Consider the following 17250-nt stretch of genomic DNA (forward strand, 5'->3'; position numbering starts at 1 on the left):
CTCGTATAGAATTAGGCTGGTCATGGTGGTGCAGGCCTTCCGTCCCAGCACTGCCTAGTAGATGGATCTCTGAGTGCAGACAAACCTTGTCTATGCCGCAAGTTCCTGAATCTCAGAGACTTGTCAGAGAGTGGAGACTCTAGCTTTCATGCTGTTTCTGTGCATTGTACCTCCTTTGAGCCTCCATTTCATTTTAAAGATGAGGAAATTACATAGCACATCGAAAACCAGCCACAGCAAACAACAAACAAACAAACAAACAAGAGCCAGCAGAGTGCGGCTAGGGATACAGCTGAGTTTGTCAGAACTTGCTGCGCTAACACAAGGACGCTGGTTCAGTCCTCCAGAATCGCCTCCTTCCTGTTCTTGGCCCAGAGCTCTACTTGCTGCCTTCCTCTCTCCCTTGTACTCTCTCCTGAGACCTGGTTTGTGATGTTCTTTTTGCTGTGTGTGTTCTGTACTTAAAACACCCTAGTAGCTAAGTGTGTCACTGTGAGTGTACATCATGCTGGAATCCGCAGTGTGGCCTATGGCCATCTCTGTTCCCATTGCCCCTTGGATTTTTTTTCATGGATGATATTAGAATAGTCAAACTAGTTGGCTTCAAAGGGCTGCCCCCACCCTAAGAAAATGACCTGTATGCCTGGGACATGCACTTCACAATGAGGGCAAGGCCTCTGTCAATACTGTAACTGCCAAAAGAATTTGGGAGCATCAGAAAGTAGCATCCCCACCCTCCAAGCATCTCTATTTAGTATGGGAAGAAGGAGGCCCTTCTGCTTTGACGGTGAGTGAAGTACCAGACTGCCTGCTCCTGGCTGTGGTTGAACTGGCCAGATGGTTCCAGGTTGGTGGTTTCCTCCAAGAGGATAGATAAATCTTTGCTGCCTTGCTTTCCACACTGCGGTTTTCAGACATGGGCCCCAGTGCTAACGTCTGCTGCAGAGCTGACAGAGATCTCTTGGGTTTGGGTGACAATGGGCTTGTATTCCAGGCACAAAAATGCCACCTCAAGAGGGATAGCACAATAATTCTGTGCACAGTGTGTAGTTACCACATAAGGCTCTGGCATGAGGAGAACTCCTGTTGGGATGGTGCCTTGGTGCTGTTAAAGACACTGCGACCATGGTGCAAACAGAATGTATGGTTTATGGCTGGCCTGGAAGTCATCTGTGTATCCAATTGTATTACAGAATTGTAAGTGCTCAGGGATGGCCTAGATACAGATGCCCCATGTAGCTTCTAACCTGCACATAGGCAGCTGCTGTGTTGTGTCATCAGCACATGGGTGTGATCAGACACCTCCATGACTGGTAAGTTAATGTGCATTGACCCGAATCAGGATGATTTCGTGACTGTTCTTGGAGTGTCATGTGTGACTAGGCCCATGACTGCTGTGCAAGTTTCTTACCTGTATGTGAGTGGGGCTGGCGTGAAAAGGTCACATTTGTGGTCATGCAAGCTACAGGTCACACAATGGGTGGATGACCAGACCAGTGGCTCATAGGCCTTATGTAGTATAAACAGATGGGGCACCTTAAGACCACAACCCCAGTTCAGAATGGGTTTCTAGAGATCTGATAGCAATGGCTAATTCTGCACTGAGTATATTTAGATTGGTACTTAGGTATTGTATCACTTCATCTTCCTTCTGAGAGCTGCTCTCCAGAAGAGAGAGGATGCTTAGTATTTCTTTAATAGAGAAGCCAGAGTTAGCATTAGGCACCTGCACTGTTGGAAGCCAGAGCCTATGGTCCTAAAGACAATAGTTTGTGTTTTCAAATAAGCTGTCTCCAAGTACCATAGATTGCACCGATACCAGAGGCAGAGATTCCAAGCCTTCCTTCTCCCTTCCCTTTGTGAAGCCCAGAAAAGGGCATGGATAGAATGCTAACAACAAAAACTTGCTCACCTTCCCACGACCTGCTAAATGATCCCTGAAGTACTTGTACTTGACAAGCCCGCTTTTTAGACCACTTGCTAGGGCCAGACATTGTAAACATCTAGCTGTATTTTTGTGCAGGATCAGAGTCCAGGGCACATCTCCTGAGATCTCCAGGATCTCCTGTCCCAGATGATAAATTAGACTAGGCACACATGGATAATGGCAACAATAACATTTCTATCATTTTAGTCTATCAGTTTATTAAGAAAGAAAAAGGACACTCCTGAGTGGAAACAGGCTAGTGAATTGGGCAGACACAAAGGCTCTGAGCCTTAAGAAGTTCTGATCCTTTGTGGGTCATTTACATAGCACCAACCTTCTACAGAAGAGCCTATAGGCTTTTCTTATGCATAGTCTGTTTAGCTACATGCAGTTCACGGCCATAAGGGTTTCTGATCTTTCTTCCAACTGGTTTCTCTCTATATACATGTATCTTTAATTATTCTTTGAGAATTATACAAACATATACTTATATAATATGTTTTGATCAGATCCACCCTGACTCTCTCCCCACTACTCCTAACAAATCCACCCCAGTATTTTTCCTCAAATTTTCATGTATACTTTTTATAGCCTACTGAGTTCAGTTAGTTGCCAGTAAGTATGTCATGGGGCATGAGCAACTTACCTGGGACCATATCCTAGAAGAAAATCAACTCTTCCTCCCCTAGAAGCCATGAATTACCAATGGCTCCTTAGCTAGGACCAGGGCTAAAACTTGATGAAATGATAAGACCTCATTGCTGAGTTCGAGGCCGGGCTGGACCGATAGCTTCCAAAACAATACAGAGAAACCCTGTCTCGTAAAAACCAAAAAAAAAAAAAAAAAAAAAAAAAAAAAAGACCTTATTGCTGAAGACATCACCTACTTGAATCATATGACACAAAGAAATCTCATGAACACTAAGAGACCACATGAAAGAGCAGGGGAGGCAGAACCCAGAGGTCCAAGCCAGATTGGATGTTGTTGAGGAGTTCCAGGTGGTATCTTGTATGATCCACTTCAACTCAGTCAGGAATGCTAAGATCACTGCTCCTCATTCATGACAAGCTGTTGGGAGAGTCTGCATTTCCCGATTCTGTGTGCGCCTGACTACAGAAGTTACCTTTCAGTACAGGATAGCTGAAAGGCTCCCTGAAGCTCAGGGAAAGCACACCCACCTACTCCATGTTCTCCCCCAGCTTCTTTTTGCCCAACCTGGTTGAAGAATGCTGAAGTCTGAGACTACGGACTGTCCACTTTTTGCAGCTTCAGCGGCAGTAAAATAAAATAAGAACAGGTGGTCTGGCACATACAGCCCTGAACTGAATGTTGACAGGGCATTTCACAGAGAGTCCTCTTTCTGTCAGTCTGTACATGGTTCTCCAGATGGACCATGCTCAAGTGGATGCTGGCTTGTCCACACTGCTCATGGGGGTTCCTTTAGAACCACCCATCTCTGTGTGGCTCTGCATCCTTGACACAAGCACATCCCTCCAGAAGGAAGCCTGCATGTGTCTCCAGTGCATGCTCTTCAGAGGCGTACCTCTGCCCTATAGTCTGCTTAACGTCAAGTGACAGAGCTGTGGAAGGAGACACCACTCCTCAGAAACAGAGATGAGGCAGTTCAATGAGTTCTCATTTCCCCACATGTAGAGCTTCAATGCAGAAGAGGCCATATCATCCATGGAAAATGCCACTAGGAGGGATTCCAGAGCCATGGTGTAGGGAAACGGGATTGAGATGGGTTTTTTTTTTTGTTTTTTGTTTTTTGTTTTTTGTTTTTTTTTTTTTTTTTTTTTGGTTTTTCGAGACAGGGTTTCTCTGTGGCTTTGGAGGCTGTCCTGGAACTGGCTCTGTAGACCAGGCTGGCCTGGAACTCACAGAGATCCGCCTGCCTCTGCCTCCCTAGTGCTGGGATTAAAGGCGTGCGCCACCAACGCCCGGCGAGATGGGTTTTTAAGACCATTTTGTGAACTCATATTGTGGTCCCCTGAGCACGTCCTGTCTGTTGATACTCTTCGGGGTGGTGCAGATGGCAGCAGGCTCTGCAGGAGGACTTTGGGTGAAGCCTGGAAGTTGCTATCAAGATAATGGAAACATGTTTGTTGAATACCCTTTGTTCTTTACTAAGAGGTGCCTCTCTTAGAAAAGTTTCTTGTTAGCTTGGTATGGTGGCACATGCCTTTTATCCCAGGATTTAGGAGGCAGAGGCAGGCATGAGTTCAAGTGTAGCCTGGTCTACACAGTGAGTTCCAGGCAAGCCTGGTCTCTACATAGTAAGACTCTGCCTAAAAAAGGAAAAGAAAGAAATGTTTCCAGTACCTTCTGCTTTGTTCTATCTATTCTGTTTTGTTTATTCACATAGTACCTTTATTTACAGCCTCAGTTTGTTAAATGAGTGAAGTTCCTCAAGTCTACTGAGGGTGAGGATATGGGTTATGGCCCCCACCCTGAGATAGCAGTAGACTATCCCCATGGTGGCTCTTGACCTTCTACCCAAGAAGCCTCCCAGATCTTGATGATAGCTATTGGGCAAAGCCTTCCCGGAGCCTGTGGCCAAAGCTAATCAGTCTGATATTTGTGCCCCAAGAAATGGCCTCTTGGAGACTGCTGTCATTGGCTGTCACTCAAGCAGCAACACCTTGAGTGCCCACTGTGTGCCAGACTCCATCTTTCATACCCTGGAACTCTACGTAAGGCTCTCCATACCCAGACAGCTTGGATGTTGTCTGCTGAGTGGTATAGTCACAGCTGTGTTTGTTTTAGCAACAGGAAAGGACTCAGTGACCCATGGGCATATGTTTTACCTTTATCCCTGGCTCAGCCTTCTCCTACACCATGTACTTCCTCTGGCCATGCTGTGTCTTTATGAGCCCCCTCTGATGTTTGTGGAATAAATAGTAGGTATAAACAAACCAAGGGTCCAAATCACTAGAACCTTCTCTCCTTCCTTATTACTAAGGAAGGGACTAAATATGGATTTGGTACTTTATAGAAGCTGCATGAATATCCCTTGGGTTGAACCCATTTACGAGGAAATTCAGAAGACCCTTGACCTGCAGAGCATGGGGTTTGGGGGCCAGGATCCTGGTGGGTGAGGAGATCAGCATAGCTCATCGTGGGAGAGCACTAAAGAGGCTGCTGGGGGCTCTTTCCTAGCACCCTTGGCTGGTCCAGGCTTCAGTGGGCTGTGCAGGAGTCCCCTGGGGACAGAGCTATGTCTTCCCCATGTTTTCATCCAGGATGAGCTAGAAGCAGGCTGGCACACACCTGGAGAGCTCTAAGCTTGAACACTCTGCCAGCAGGAGCTACTGCATCTTCTCCATACTTTCTTGCTTTAGATTCCCATTCTGAAATGTGCCACATTTTACAGGAAGACGTGAAGTATTGAGTATCTGGATAGAATATTAATGCAAAAAAACTCTCTTGAATAACACTGTGGGTTTTTCTTAGTCTTTAGGACTTTTTATTCCTGTTGTTCTAAATTATCTGAAAAAGAAAAAAGGACAGAGAAACAAGGCTGTTGTCACAGTGCTCTGACAGGCAGAGTAGGCAGAAGCCTCTGCTCCTTCTTGAGTTAACCCTGACCTTGGGCTGCCTCATCATTATCCTGCTAGGCAGAGCAGACTGGCTCAACGTGGGCTGGTAAGAATGCTGTGCTTCTGCTCAGAGAAAATGGATCTTTTAAGTCCTGTATAGAAATCTACCCTTTTTTTGAGGCTCTTAAGTAATGTGGATCTCAGGCCGGGAATGAAGCTCAGTTGGTGGAGTGCTTGCCTAGCATGCATGGAGTCCTGTGTTCCAACCCCATATAAACCGGAAATGATGGCACTTGTGGTGGCACAGCCTATAATCCCAGCACTGAGGAGGTGGAGTTGTGGAACCAGAAGTCCAGTTAGCTTCAGCTGCATAGCAAGCTCACGGCCAGCCCCAGATACAAAAGACCTTGTTTCAAGAAAAAAAGAAGTGGTCTTCACTGGCCATAGAGCTAATCTCATAGACTCCTCCACTGTCTTCCACTGTGCCCCCGGACCCCCCTACTCATCAGCAAAGTTTAAGAAGCTGGATTTCTCTCACTCAACCCGAAGGAGGTTCTTACAGCATTCCTGGTGGATAGACAGTTCACTCTTGTGTGAAAGGTCTGGCTACTCTCTCTTAGTCAGATACCACTATTGTAGGGACTGCTCCCTTCCCTACGAAAGACCTGGATTCTGGCTTTGTGGCACTTCACTTACCTGTCCTCATGTTGCTTTAGTTCAAGATAGTAAGTCCCCTCTCCCTTTCAACAGAGGACTCTCCTCAAGGGCAGCAGCAAGCATTCCCTGGAGCCATCATTTCAGTAAACATCCCTTTCTGCCCAGAGTTACTCAGATCCTATGGCCTCTGGGTCAGCCACTGGGATTCCTTTGCCCTGGGTCAATCCAACCTGTGAGTGTCACCAACAGGAAGGTGTGGTGCCCAGCCCAGAGAGGGCTCCTCTGCCCGTGCAGTGTCATGCCCCTGCCTCGGTGCTGAGGAGATGCTGCTTGCTGCCAGCAACTCCTCACCAGCTGCACAGCCAAAAATAATTCCTCAGCTGCACAGGGCTGATCTTTCCGCTCCCCTTCTCCTCAGAAGCGAGAGTCCAGCAGCCTGCCAGCTGGAACTGGAGACTGGGCTTTTTCCACCCAGCTGAAAGGAAATGCGGTGTAGGATTTTTCCCCCTTTCTTTTTCTTTTCTTTCTTTTTTTTAACCTTATTATGTCAAAGGAGCTGTCTTGTTCTTAAGGGCAAAAAATATCACCATTCCTTCTGAATCCGCTTTGAAAATAGCATGGGGGGGGGTTGCTGTATCAAGCTTTTTCTGGCTCCTGGCAGAAGCACCTATCAGGGGAGGCAGATGCAGCGCCGCTTGAGTGGAGGAACCGCTCTGGGAAGAAGCCCGAGGCACGAGTTGGGCTCAGCAGATCTGCTGCCAGCCTTGGATTGATAAAGTGCCTATTTGCACAGAGGACAGGAGCAGCTGCCTAAACTGTGGAATTTTCCAAGGGCTGCAGAACTTTAAAAGCCGAGTTTGAAGTCATGCAATCCTTTATTTAGCAAATATTTATCGGCACCTGCTGTGTGCCAGGTCCCGGCTGGGACGGCAAAGGTGAAAAGAGGACACTTCCAGTCCTCAAGTGCCTCACATCCAGGGGAAGAAGTGGACAAAACCAGGAGGAGACGCATGCACGATCTCCTGGGCTGAGTGTTGGGTAGGGGTCTCCACCCACTATGGCGTAAGGGGCGGTGACAGCGGGCTTGGCCAGACTGCAGTACTGGTCATCACTGTTGCTATCGGACCAATAAACTGCAGCACGTAGGAAGGACACAGGTTTGCTTCAGGTGCACAGTACTGGCCACGATCCTGGGCCACCACCAAGGGGGTGACAACTGAGCTGTACTGGAAACAGGGTGGAGGGGGAGGGGTGTGAGGACTCTCCAGACAAGGGAAATGATGGGAGAAGGCGTGAGGGTCAAAATAAATGGGATCTGAAGCTTTGGGGTCTGGAAAATTGTGTGTGTGTGTATGTGTGTGTGTGCACGCGTGCGTGCGTGCGTGCGTGCGTGCGTGTGTGTGTGTGTGTGTGTGTGTGTGTGTGTGTGTGTGTGTGTATTGAGACTGGCACATTACAGGATCTTTCTGCAGGAGGGCAGAGGCTGGCCTGGTCTGGCAGAGCTGGGACAGGTAAGAAATGGTAACAGCCTCTCTAGAGGAGAGGAAAAGAGACAATGAGTAACAAATCAGAGATAGGGTCTTAAGATGACATGGAGCCAGTTCAACTGTGTGCATTCATGTTCTTGTATGTAGGCGCGCGTGGGGGGGGGGTGAGTGAGCAAGGTTGGAGCTAAGTCTATCAAGGTTCCCACGGTGTGGCTGAAAGGGTAAACAGATGTGTGAGAAGAAATAAATGTGTGGATCCACGCTGAGTCTGAACCCTGTATTTCCTGTACTTGCTTTAGGGGCCTACACCCTGCCGGCCATGACAGTCTAGTTGAGAGATGTCCGGGATGAACCATTGTCACCCTGCCGTGGGGGTTGCATTGCTGAGATGGCAGTGACTGAGACACATTTAGGAGGGCGCAGCTCAAATGTCGTCAGTTGCCTTCCACAAGGCTGTGTGTTCCTGTGGCAGTGTGCATGGAGGTGGTTATTTTGGCTCCCAATTTCAGAGTATACAGTGCATCGTAGCCACAGAGCCAGGTTCATCAGTAGCAGTGGGAATGCCTCACATCCTGGGAGATCACACAGCAAAGGTCTGGAAGCGGGGTGGGCTATAACTTTCAAAAGAATGCACTTGGTGACCTGCCTTCTCCAGCCGAGGCTCACCATATCCCAGAAGTTCCACAGCCTACCTAAACAGTGCCACCAGCTGGGGACTGAAATTTCAAACACAAAGACCTATATGGGACAATTCACAATGGAACCATGGCATGTGGTCACTGGGAAAGGTTAGTATTTTCAGCAGATGTACTGGGCTAGTTGGACACCCAACTATATGAATGGAGGTGTGTGCAAAAGAGCCGTGAGTCCTTACCTTACACTATACAAGAGCAGTCTCAAAGAAAGCCACAGACTAGACCAAGAGCTGAAACAGGAAGTTTTAACAAAGATGCACGAGAAAATCTTCATCCGATGTAATTCTACACTGGTTCCAGGGCTGTGGGTACCCAAAGCACATACAGTGTGAGACAAGGAAATAAATTAAAACTGATGTGCATCAAAGAGTGATCAGGAACGGAAAAGACAACACACCAAACTGGTAAAGGGTTTCCTTTTTTTTTTTGTTTTGCTTTTTTGTTTTTTAAAGACAGGGTTTCTCTTTGTAGTCCTGGCTGTCGTGGAACTCACTCTGTAGACTAGATCAAGCCTCAAACATAGAGATCCACTTGTCTTTGCCTCCTGAATACTGGGATTAAAGGCACATGCCACCACCACCCAGCTGCAAAAGGCTTTTTGAATCATGTGTCTGATAAGGAATTAGTATCCAGGTTATGGAGAAAACACCTCCCCCTTCTACAAGAAAAATACAAATAACCCATTTCCAAAATGGTCAGTGGCTGGAGTGTGGGTCAGCAGCAGAGGCCCTGCCTTGTGTGTCCAGGTAGATATCTAGGTTCAGTCCTCAAAACTGAGAAGAAAAGGAAGAGAAAGAAAACAATGCTATAGACACCTCACCAGTGAAGGTATTATTACCTGATAAGAGAGCATGCCTATTAGGGAAATGAAAAAGTGAAGATCAAACTGACAGTGAGGTACTCACAGCCTCAAGGATGGGTGGTGTAGGTGGTGTTTTAAAGTGTAGAAGATAGAGGATAAGAAGTGTTGGGGGGAGGCACAGATAGGAGACCCCTGCATACTGTGATGGCAATACAAGAAGGCACTCCCCTCTTTTAGATGGTTCCTCAAAAAGTAAAAACATCCTGCATCTCACTGTCGTTCAAATGGTCCCCCTGGGTTCGACACAATGGTTGCCATCTGGATCCAGATCACCTTGATCTGCAGCTTGAGGTTACTTGGGTTGTGGGCCCATTAGCCTTCCCTCCTGAAAAGACTAGGGTGAATCAGGAGCCTGCATGATATTCTCACGAGATCCCTCAACTCCCCAGGTATTTGTCTTTGTTCCTTTTCTGTTGCTATGGTAAAAATATCCTGACTAGAGCAACTTGAGATAGAGAGGATTTATTTGTCTCACAGTTCCAGAGTATAGTCCATTACTCTGGGGAAATCAAGATGGCAGGAACTTGAAGCAGCTGATCCCATTATATCTGGAGTCAAGAGCAAGAAAACAATGAATTAATTGTCAGTGTTTTATTCAGTCCAAGATCTCAAGCCTAGAGAATGATGCTGCCCACAGTGAGCAAGTCCTCCCACACCGATTAACATAATTAAGATTAAGATAATCCCTCACAGATGTTCTCAGAGGCCCTTCTCCTAAGTGAGTCTAGAGTCTGCCAACTTGACAAAATGAGCCATCATAAAGAGGTAAACAATTGAGTGGGGAACCTTTCCATAGTGTAACTACCTATAAGCTGCCCATGGGATTCTTCTGTGGTGTAGCTGCCTATAATCACATGTGTTCAATTAACACAATAGTTCACCAAAATGGAGTTGGACGGAATCGTTTCTTTGTTCTGTTCTTGGCCTCTATATTTGCAATTAATAGGCTTTTCTTAAATAGTCTCCCCAGGAAATGTCACAGGATGCATAGCAATTTCACTCCTAGGTATCTATTCAAAGTAATTGTATATGGGAACTCAAATATTAGTACAGTGAGATTCACAGGGCACAGGTGACAGGTACACTGTGCCAGGCATATGGGCATATAATGGCCCATATATTGTCATTCATAATAGTTAGAAGAGCAATGACCCAGTTGTCCATTAATGATGAACATATGAACAAAATAGCTGTGGCCTTCATGTGCAGTAAAATAATATTCAGCCTGAAAAGGAATGAAATTTAAATATATGCTGTAATCTGAGTGACCGATGTAGTCATGATATAAATGAAATAAGCCAGACACAAAAGGACATCATACAATCCAGCTACCATGGAGTTGGAATGATAGAAAGGTTCTGGAAATGGGTGGTGGCGATGTCTGCACAACACTGTGAATGTACGCAGTGTATTGGGTTTCACAGTTAAATGCTTCAAAGGGGCAGCGTTATGTGAAGTAAAGAGGAAGATGGCAGGCCTTAGCATGGAAGGCCCTTGCTCAGATCCGCTGGCTCTCCCATGTGGAGCCCATCTCGAGCGTGGCTGTAGCTCGGAGCTGCTATCCACTCTCTCCATGATTCCAGTTACCTCGGCTGTACTAGGCTTAATTCTTGCCCATTCCCAAGTATTAAGCTGATAGGGAGTTGCCCCTAAACCGAGGAAGAAGCCCTTATGGAAGTGGTTCTCTACCTTCCTAATGCTTCAACCCTTTAATACAATTCTTCATGTTGTGGTGACCCTCAAACGTAACATCATTTTCAGTGCTACTTCATAGCTGTAATTTTACTACTGTTGAATTGTAATGTAAACATCTGAGGTGTGACCCCCAAAGGGGTTACACCCCCACATGTTGAGACCTGCTGCCTTACAGTATGCATCTTTCCTCCAGGGTCTCAGGCCCCTATCAGGGCTTTGTAGGAAGCTCTGAAACTGCACTTTGCACAGTCTCATTCCAAATGAGCAACAATACAGTGTCCTCACATGGTGCTATCCCATTGCCCAGGTTACTCAGTGGAAGCGACTGGAAGCCTATGGCGTTCATTCCAAATATGGCAGCCAGCTTTGAAGAGAGGTACAGAGTAGTAGAGAGAGTGTCAGCAAAGAAACCCTGTCCCAACATGGGCATGGGCATGCTGGGGAAACACCCTTCACACAGAATGCTTAGTTGCAAGTGTTCAACAAGCTCTCGGGTGAATATGTTTAGGAGGTATCGGGGTGATTTCCTTTCACAATATAGAAGCGTCAAGGAACTTTCCAATCTTAGGGTTTAAAATGTAAATTTGTCTTCCCTGCCTTTGGCCCTGGCAATAGGTCATAAGCCAGGTTCCTGCTGCTATTTAGAAGGGTTTGTTTCTGAGGATCGAAGAGAACATCATATCTATTCAAGTCTTTGCCCACAGAACCCACAGCCGAAGCACCTCTTGGTTAATGGAGTGAGGTCAAGTATCCGGAAAGAGGATGGCTTCAGAGCATGCAGATAATAGGTCATCAGGTCCTCCATCAAAGCCACCATACTTACTTCTTGCATCTTGAGTACTCCCGCACATGAAGCGAGGGATTCTTGTTCTCCAGTGAATGAGAAGCCACAGGTGTGAATGTTATGGGGCTGTTCAGGAAAGGTCTGGAAACTTGCTACCCAGGACAAAGGGAACGGTGGTCACAGCATGGAGAGAAAAGCAGATGCATGGAGTTTAGACTCCAGATGTCTCACTGTGTGGCATCCCTAAGTGGCATACCCAGTCACAAGGGCAAATCCTATGGCCTTCTGTGAGAGGGAGAGTACCATGTCTTCACACAGCCCAACAGGCCTGTGATAGACAAGCAGGACACAGGGATGCTGGGCTCCCAGCTGCTGCACAAGGGTCCCATGGACCCTGTGGCTGCTGAGATGACACAGATCCAAAGGAAGTTAGGAGGGCCCAGGCAGGTAGCATGCACCTCTAATGTTGTAGTTGCTCCTGCCTGTCACCTTCAAAAGGCTGGCCAGCCATCAGATAGTCCTGAAAAGCCAGAGCACAGCACATACATCCCACATTCTGGTAGGCTCAGTACATGTCAGTGTATTCTCACAATCACAGGCACTCACTGAGGCCCAACAAATTTAGGATGTGTTAGGACACAGATGAAGAAGTAACAGCAGATGGCTGGGCCTGAGCCCTGTGACCCCTTGAGTCCCTGTAGGCTTGACAGCTCAGCCCTCCTATCTGGGGAAGAGGTATAAAAGCCACACCTACTACTGAGAATGGTGTCAGAGTTGACGGAAGCAGAGCAGGCAATGCCCATGAGCCATGGCTACTTAACATGAGGAACACATAAAGACTCGGTGGCTGGTGAAAGCATGACAGATGGTGGTGTGTATAACTCACTTGGGAAGATTTTCCACTAAAAATCATTACAGTATTCAAGATTTTCATTTTGTGCTGATAAAGTGAGCTTCATTTACTTAAAAAGAAAAGCCCAGATAGAAGATCAGTGCCCCCTTCTTCCCCCCAGCAGAGTGACCATAAAAGAAAAAGTCCAACTTATCACCTCAGTGCTATGCACCCTTTCCTGCAGAGTCAGGAAGATGCCCAGCGCCATGTTTTTCCTGCAGACTTACCTGAGGTGCTCACCCAAGAAGGTCTTGGGCTCCTCCCAGGGTGTTCTGGGAATCCTATTGTCTCTTCTGCCCATGAGAGTGACAACAGACTGACTAGAACCTATGTCCAGGGAGGTAGGAAGTGGTGGTGGGCACCCTGTCTGTGTGGAAAGTAAGGAAGAGGGTTCTCTCACTGCCTCCCTCCACACCAGGCACACAGTTGGCATTCCTGTAGGCCGGCAGCGTGCCCAGCTCCGGGCCACCACAAAGCAACCCCCACCTCCGATCTGCCATCAGCAGCTGTTTCTGACAGGTGTCCCACTCTCTACTGCAGATGGTGACCAAAATGGGCCCGTTGGCAGGCAGCACATGGGGCCGCCCCCTGCACATGCTGATGTGTTCACTGACACACAGATCAGCCTGCACTCTGTCTGGAGGTAGCTTGCCTCTGGCTGCAGATGCAGCCAGGCTCCTCTCAGAACCCCACAGGTTTCCGGGACTACACCCCCCTCCACACCTCAGCCTGGGACCCTTCAGCATTCGAAAGACTGTGAATCTAGTGGATCCTTGTTCCAGGCAGGTCCGACTTGCCCTCCTTCGTGGTAGTGGAACAGTGTGTGGCTCTTTGCTCGTGCATTTGATACAGGGCAAGATTGGATTTCCATAGCTCCCCAGGTATGATAGGCCTTGGTCCAGTGAGGCTACAAAGGTTGGGCTGCAGGGACCCCAGGGCTCCAGATGTAGGGGCTGGGCCACTTTTGGCTCTTTCTGTTTTCCTGAGTGGGGTCCATGTACATTAGACACACAAGTCTTCTGGAAGCTGCTCCCCTGGTGAGGAGAGTGGTAATTAGGTCTCTGGTAAAATAACAAGATATGGCTATGTCCACCGCTTAGATAGGGATCTAGGAAGGGAAGGGGGTAGTCAGGAGTGAAGACAGCTGCCCTTCTGATGTCCTCTTTCCTGCTGCCCGCCTGAACCTTAAGGAGAAAGATGTCTCTGGGCGTCGCCAGGGCTCAGCTTTTCTGCTCACAGTCCTACAGGGGCCCCTCCTGCCCCGTGTTTGGGCTGTTCATTCCAAACACTGAGCTAGCCAAGGCCGCCAGATGAGAGTGACATCTGGCTGAGACCACGGCCAAGTCTCTGCTGCTCTGTCCCTGGCAGGCAAGAGCTATGCTCCCAGTGCCAGATTCTCAAAGAGGGAGACAGAGAGAGGGGGCAGACCAAAGCTGCGTGCTCCTTGTCCAGGCATTTTTTCTCTTTCCTCCATGACACTTCTGTTTGATTTTGTTGGAATCTAGATGGTCAAGGAGTAAAATGCATCCTCCCAAGTGCTGGGAATGGCGGGATTGGGAGGAAGGAGCTGGAGGTGCACACACCACGTACACATTCACGTGTACTGTGGACCACAAAGCACAGAGCATGATGAGAGTGGTTTGCTGAGGGTGCCCTGCAAAGACCCTCTGTCGTGAGACACCTGGAATGACCTGAACAGGACCCGAATGACACAATAGGAACCCTCTCCTGCTCTCCCAGTACAAGGTCAGTCTCTCCTTCCTGTTACTCTCTGTGGAGTAGCAGGCTGGTGCCTGTAAGCCAGCCTGGACCTAGCAACAGGAATCATCCCCCACGCCCAGTAGGACAGGGGAGATAGTGTTTCCAGGCAGAGGCACTCCCAGTGTGGTCTCCAGTGGTCATGGCAGCTTGTTAGCTGTGTGACTTTGGGCAAGTTACTGAGCCTCTCTAAGTTTCTGCTATTCATGTGGAAAATAAGAATAATAGCCACTTGTAGTGTTTTGTGAGCTTAAGTAACACCTCTGAGGGGAATATTGTCATTTTAGAAGTGAGCAAAGTCCAATGTGGAAAGGTTAAGGGAATTGTCCAGGGTCCTATAAGCAGATAAAGTACTATCAGCTTTCAGTCCTCCGAGGGCTGGGGCAGCATGGCTCAAGGCACCTGTACCCCCTCCTCAGCACTCCCTCAAGCATAAATGACAGTGTTGTCTTTTCATATGTCAGCCATGTCCCCATTTCTCTGTTTCTTATTTGACTTGTCTGAGATGTTCAGGGATTTTCTTTCTCTCTGTAAAAGCCATAGTTCAGGCTACTTCCCTGCAACCCCAGTGTACCGTGAAGTCCATGGGCTGGAGAAACTGCCAGGCTCCTGGTGGGACTGGGCTCAAGTTTAACATTACTGGAGTTTATGAATTGTGTGTGTGTCCTTGAACAGAAGACTAAAAAAAGCGTCCCGTACTTCAAAGAGCAGAGAACAATGGAGAACCCTGGGCCTTCACAGCTAGGCTTCATCAGCGCCCCGTGTCTACAGTCAAGGGCTGGGGACCCAGTTTACAGTGGTCACTTGAATCAGCAAGACCAGCTTAAAGTGATGGACAGACAGGCAACGACATGTCGTGGCTGGAGCTCGCCAGTGTGAATGGGACCGTCGTCGGGCTCAGTTAATCACGAAGTAAGCAGGGCCGTGGGCCATAGAGAGCCGGGGCCCTTGCAATGCAGCATTTGGTCTCCTCAGCCCAGCCCCGGTTTGCTGATTCTAGGCCTTGCCTCCGAGAAGCCCAGGATGTGGGGGTTTCGATAGGTATAAATGGAGGTAGTCCTTCCAGGCCATGTCCAGAGTCTGTCTCTCACTCTCTGTTCTGCGGCATCCAATGTGTATGTGGATGGGGTACAGCACTTGAGCAGGTGTCCCCAGGGCACCACTAATCTGGATGACACATGGGAATCAGGTCACTCATTTAGGTGGGACAAAGCCTACGCTAGTCAGGCTCTTGATTCTCCCTCCTGCTCTGGGCATAATCCGTTTCTCACGATGCCCCTGGTGTGGTGGTCCGTGGACTCAGAAAGACCAGAGCATCATGGGCTGTCTGCAGACTGTTGCCAAAACTGAATTCTTCAAACGTATGATTTAACTTCTTTGGGGGAGGAGTAGCCCTGAGAGGAAGGAAGGCTTCTCATCTCCCTCTACAGGAGAGAAAGCCAGGCCTCAAGGTCAGATGCCCAAGGTTATGTGGTTTGGCCAAGCTCAGGCTGGTTCTAAAGCAGCCTCTATCCACTTGAGAGCTACCGAGGATGAGATGGAGAATTTTTCACACCCACAGATACACAGCATCTCTGAAACGCATCATGCCTTAGCAAGAACTCTAACGAACGTGGATTTTATTGTCTTAGCTGGAAGGCATACCAATTATATGCAAATGTAAATGATGTAATTAGCTTCTGTTCTAGCTTTCTTCTCTGAAGGGATTTCCAGTTCTTCTGAGCACTGAAGAAAATAACAATTGTGTTTTGGCAAAGAACACTCATTGCCTATTTTCAGGTCTCACCCCTAACACACGCTTTCTTCCTGCCTCCCTCCATTCCAAACTTCCTCCTTCCTTTTCTCCCCTTTCCTCCTCTCAAAAATTTTAAATTAAGATTAAAAATGTTTAAAAACCTAGAGGCTGCTCAGATGGCTCTGTCAGTAAAGGTACTTGATCTGCAGGCAGGAGGACCTTAGTTTTATCCCCAAGCCACACAAAAACAAACAAACAACAACAACAACAAATAAAACAGGCATAGTGGTGCACTCTTGTATCAGCAGCATGGGAAGATGAAGACGGGAAGGTCCATGGGGTTCGCTGGCCAGCCTGCTCAGCCTACTAGGTGAGCTCTGGGTTTAGTGAGACATCTGTCTCAAAACTGAGACAATAGAGAAAGATGGCTGACACCAACCACGGGTCTCCACAAAACAGGCACAGGAAAACATCAAAATACCCATATATGCACGAAGAAATGGGAAAATAAGGAAAAGTAAATCCCCCATACTTCATTACTAAGAAGCCTAGGCAGCCTGCACGGAGGCCTGTGCATCCGACCACCCCACCACATATGCATTCCCAATCTAGTGATGCCTGTGTGGGGATGGGGGAGTAGTGCTGTTGTCTGAGCCATAAAGCAGCAGCCTCACATCCAGGCTCGCAGTCAAGCGCCGTGCTCTGCCCGTTCACACTGGGGACCACACACTCACAGGGGCGCCACACGCCCGCGCCGTTGGCTTCCTCAGCTTTCCGAGAGGCTGACCAAGCTGCCATTTTCTTGCTTTCTCGTCATCTACATTCTCGGCCACTCGAGGCCGGAAGCTCAGTCACAGCAGCTATACATCTTAAATGCGTTTTCTCTTATCGCTCACATATTAATTGACAGTCCTATTTTTAGTTTCCTAGGGTAATGATTTAAAGGCACAAGCATTTCATTCTGGGCCCTGGCCAGTGCAGTGTGAAGTTATTCAGATCACAGCTCACGGGGAATGTCTGCGTGCAAGCTGGCCAGGCTGCCGTGATGGGCAGATGGACCCTCGCCCAGGGCAGAGGAAGTCTCAAGGGAGGTTTTAATTCCTTAATACTGAAACAAGCACAATTTTTTTGTCTTAATCAGTGAATGGAAAAAAAAAACAATTAAGGGGCCAAGTTTCATTTTTATTTTAGTGTGGCATTTTTAGAGAATTTTAAGGA

At 47.9% G+C, this 17250-nt stretch overlaps 1 protein-coding gene and 1 long non-coding RNA gene across 2 annotated transcripts in view; one reads left to right on the plus strand and one right to left on the minus strand.

Annotated features, from left to right (window-relative positions):
• Positions 1–17250, plus strand: part of Msra (methionine sulfoxide reductase A) — a 317423-nt gene that overhangs the window by 287743 nt on the left and 12430 nt on the right. The gene's annotated exons all lie outside the window — the stretch shown is intronic.
• On the minus strand, positions 9615–13047 carry LOC121137818. Its single transcript, XR_005875092.1, has 3 exons — positions 12767–13047; positions 11687–11799; positions 9615–9716 (listed from the first exon to the last, which is right to left on the minus strand). It is a non-coding gene; the product is annotated as an uncharacterized LOC121137818 (long non-coding RNA).

This window comes from Mesocricetus auratus, unplaced genomic scaffold, assembly GCF_017639785.1.
Source record: "Mesocricetus auratus isolate SY011 unplaced genomic scaffold, BCM_Maur_2.0 Super-Scaffold_100707, whole genome shotgun sequence".
Lineage (NCBI taxonomy): Eukaryota > Metazoa > Chordata > Mammalia > Rodentia > Cricetidae > Mesocricetus > Mesocricetus auratus.